This window comes from Saccopteryx leptura, chromosome 2 (assembly GCF_036850995.1).
Source record: "Saccopteryx leptura isolate mSacLep1 chromosome 2, mSacLep1_pri_phased_curated, whole genome shotgun sequence".
In the NCBI taxonomy this organism is placed as follows: domain Eukaryota; kingdom Metazoa; phylum Chordata; class Mammalia; order Chiroptera; family Emballonuridae; genus Saccopteryx; species Saccopteryx leptura.
This window is the reverse complement of record NC_089504.1, coordinates 263,762,907-263,767,588: the sequence shown is the minus strand read 5'-3', so window position 1 is coordinate 263,767,588 and position 4,682 is coordinate 263,762,907.

Sequence of the window (4,682 nt, the reverse complement as noted above, 5' to 3'; positions counted from 1 at the left end):
ATGAGATACAGAGAATCAAGGGGATGGAAGCTCAATCATGGGCCCAGGAAGGGGAGAAGAGTACAGACAAAGGGAGGGACTGTCTAGGCTTTGCCATCATTTAGGGAGAGACTTGACATCATTTAAGTGTTGGGGTAGGGGTGATAGTAATGATTGGGGTAGACATATATGAATGTGTAGTTGGTGGACAGGGAATTTTGGGGAGTCACATGTAAACTCCTTCCTTCCTCTCTGTAGGAGATAAGTTCACCCATTTGCCTGGGGAAATGGAAGCAGAGTTGGGGAAGAGGTATGCAAGTAGCACCTTGAATGTGGAAACTATTCTTCTATAAAGGCATCAAGTGTGATGATTTTAACAGTTTTTCTCCCAGCAGTACTCAGCAGTCAAGGAGCAGGAGATGGGAGAAGGAATTGTGTGATTGTTCCAAGCAATTGTAGAAGTTGCCTCAGGACAAGGAGATAAACACATTGAGGTATTAATGGAAACAAATTTTTTTTTTTGTATTTCATATGCATTATTTAATCTTCATAGCAATGGATAAAGATTGAAAGGATATTGGGATAAAATATCATAGCAAAAGACAGGGATTATTAAAGGGTATTGTAATCTTCGTTGCAAAGATGAGAAGACTCAGGCTTAGAGGCTATGGTGGGCATCCCCCAGGTACTGGAACTGCCTTTCAAGATGGCAGGATCTCCCATCCCTTAGGTCTTGATGGGCAGCAGGACAGTCCCTGTAGGCCTAAAGTAGGCAGATTATCCCTACCTCATCTCCTTGGCAGGAAGCATGTTGCCCAGATTTGGCCAAACAGATACTCCTGCCACAGATCTTGCCTCACGTGGAAGTACTCAAATCTCAGTCTCAGCCATAAGCAGAGCATATTGTCAGAAGCTGCAGCAGACTTACAAGTCCAACAGTGACAATGGCAGCGAGTGCCCAAAGTTGGATTGCCAAAGGCAGTGTCCTAAGCTGATTGTTTCTCTGACATGACCTCTTCTCTGTTCTCAGCTATGAGCTTCTCTTGGCTTCTGGCTTTTTCTTAGATTTGTTTACCTGTCTTCACATTGATAGTGTTGAGCAACCCAAAGCCATCCAATAAAATCTATTTCTGTTTAAGTTAACCAGAGTCATATTTTCTTGTTTGTAGCCAAGAACCCTGGATGAGTCATAGAGATTAAGAACTTTGCCCATAGCTGTTGCTGAGGAGGTATTCAGTAATCAAATGAGCATAATGATTTTCTATGAATGTCAGTCAGCCTCTTCAGCCACCCTGAGGTTTGGTCAATGGGCTCATGAATCAAATGGTTGTGGTAGCAGGGGATGAAGGATATGCAGCAGCTCAAAAATATTGCCTTTCCTTTCCCTAGGCTGATGTGTCAACTTCTGATTGCTTAACCTGCCAGCAGCGACCAATGCTTGAGTCTTTAATATAATACCATATTTGGGGTGGGGTAGACCAGTCAGATTTCCGGTGGCAGGTTGATTACATTGTTCCCTTTTCATCATGGGAGTGAAGGAAAAGGCAGTAACTTATCCTCAGTGGAATAGATAGTTATTCTAGATATTCATGTGCCTTTTCTGCTAATAATTCCATTTGTAAATGTCTATTTACCATCACAGTGTCCCATTTCATATTGCTTCTATCAAAGAAGTGAAAGAAAGGGAAAATGTCTATGGATTTCACCATATATCCCATTATCTATAAACAAATGCCATTACAGAACGATATGATAACTAATTGAAGACTCAGTTATGGTAACAGCCAGGAGACACCATTGAGTAATGGGGGTGCTGTGCTATAGAATGAGATAACACTGGGACCAGTAACCAATCTGTGGTGATGTTTCTCCAGGTCAGACTACATGAGTCTAGAAACCAAGGAGTTGAATCATTATTACTTATGAGGACCTAAACAAAAAGTTTTTATTTCTGTTTTCACGATGCTTGGCTCTCTGCTGGTTTAGGAGGCTTAAAACCCAGAGAATGATTGCCCCCACTTAAAGACTCACCAACGGTCCCATTAAAGGGGAAGTTGAGACAGCCATTTGGCCAATGTGGGCTCTTCCTGGTGTTAAATCAACAAGTAAAAAGGGGTTCCTATGTTGCTGGAGTAATAATTGGTCTTGATTTTCAAGGGGAAACAGAGTTTCCACTACAAATGAAATAATAGGTATGAGTAATTTTAAAACCAAGAGGAACCTCTAAGGCAGGGGTCCCCAAACTACGGCCCCGCGGGCCGCATGTGGCCCCGAGGCCATTTATCCGCCCCCGCCGCACTTCGGAAGGGGCACCTCTTTCATTGGTGGTCAGCAAGAGGAGCATAGTTCCCATTGAAATACTGGTCAGTTTGTTGATTTAAATTTACTTGTTCTTTATTTTAAATATTGTATTTGTTCCCGTTTTGGTTTTTTACTTTAAAATAAGATATATGCAGTGTGCATAGGGATTTGTTCATAGTTTTTTTTTATAGTCTGGCCCTCCAACGGTCTGAGGGACAATGAACTGGTCCCCTGTGAAAAAAGTTTGGGGACCCCTGTTCTAAGGCGTCCCCTTATGCACCTCTATTCAGTGGTAGAAGTTAAAGAGACACAAACCCAATGCAGGCAGGATTACCAACGGTTCAGACCTTTTAGAATGAAGGCTTGCGTTACCCCATCAGATAGAGTAGCATGACTTGCTGAGGTGCTGGCTGAAGGTACAAAAAGGAATATGAGATGGGAGTGGAAGAAAGTTATAAATACCAACTATGGGCTTAGGATCAGATGCAGAAATAAGGTCTGCAGTGGCTACCCCATTTTCTTCCTTGCTTTGTTATACATAGAGTAACACATTCCTTTGCTTGCCTTTTCCTTTTTCTCTAGTATTTTATACTACTGTGTTGGAGGTGGTGAACTTTATAAGTTAGACCTCAGGTTACAGTATATGAAGGTGGTACTGTGGCCAAACTAGAGACCAAACTAGAGAGGAATGGACATCCCCTTGGGGCCAGGTTCCTCCAGGCCTATCTGGTTTCTCAGGCAGCAACTTGCTCCTCCAGCCCTTCCAATGACTTTGTACACACCTAGATTCCCGCATTCATCCCTTCCCGCTTAAAACTGCTATAGTGGTTTTCTGTATCTATACCTAAGCCCTGGCCAAAAAAGAAAACAAACAAAACAATGCTGCAAACAATGAAAAGGTATTAAGACATGTTTATTTTGTTATTAAATCAAAATGATTATTTGTTTTGGTTACTGCAAAGAGTTTTTGTTTTTTATTCAGACTCTGAAAATTGCTGTGGGACATTATGTAGCTCGCTTTGCCATGCCTTTGTCTTTTATGAGCTTCACAGATGTTTTGATCAAAGAAGAAGAATCGCTGTTTTCTGCCAACACTTACATTTTTAAACTTGGAGGAATAACCTTTCCCAAACTCTAGCTAGGTCCTTAGGGACAGGAACTGTTTCTATTATACACTCTTAACAGCACTTAACACAGTAGACTCTACATGGCAATATAAATAGATCCTTTAATATATGATTGTTCCCCCATCCCTGCCCCAGGAATGATAAGAATAACAACTTTTGAACCCATGTATATCTATTCTTTTTTTTAAGTGCGTGCGTGCATGCAAGGAAGAGAGGGAAAGAGAGACAGAGACAGAGACAGGAAGGGAGGGAGATGAGAAGCATCAACTTGTCATTGTGGCACTTTTAGTTGTTCATTGATTGCTTTTCATACATGCCTTGACCAGGGGGCTCCAGCTGAGCCAGTGACCCCTTGCTCAAGCCAGCGACCTTGGTCTCAAACCAGCGACCTGGGGCTCCAAGCCAGAAAACTTTGAGCTCAAGACTGCAACCATGAAGTATCGAATGTGGGACCTCAGTGTCCCAGGTGGACGCTCTATCCACTGTGTCACAGCCAGCCAGGCCATGCAGATCCATTCTTTTTATAAAAATATGCCATCAGAGTCGGGACTTTTCTTCCAACACTTGAGATGGAAACTAAAGCTGGAAACTAAAGTTAGAGAGAGAAACCTGTATGCAAGGGATACCCAGGAAAGTGAGAAGTTTGAAGCATTCAGGGAGTGGGGGTTTTGTTATCAAATGTGTTAATAAGTCCCACAGGAATACATAAGCCTCTTTGTATTCTTTCAGTTGCTAGTACATCCAATCAAAAAATTCCCAACCTCAGGAAAGTTTGATTTTAATTTAAGGTTTTGTGTGTTTTTTTTGTTTTTTTTTTTCTGAAGCTGGAAACGGGGAGAGACAGTCAGACAGACTCCCGCATGCGCCAGACCGGGATCCACCCGGCACGCCCACCAGGGGCAACGCTCTGCCCACCAGGGGGTGATGCTCTGCCCCTCCGGGGCATCGCTCCGCTGCGACCAGAGCCACTCCAGCGCCTGGGGCAGAGGCCAAGGAGCCATCCCCAGCGCCCAGGCCATCTTTGCTCCAATGGAGGCTTGGCTGCGGGAGGGGAAGAGAGAGACAGAGAGGAAGGAGGGGGTGGGGGTGGAGAAGCAAATGGGCGCTTCTCCTATGTGCCCTGGCAGGGAATCGAACCTGGGTCCCCCGCACGCCAGGCCGATGCTCTACCGCTGAGCCAACCGGCCAGGGCCTAATTTAAGGTTTTTTGTTAATTATCAAATTAACACACACTAATTGTAGAAAATTTAGAAACCACAGAAAAGTGTAAAGAAG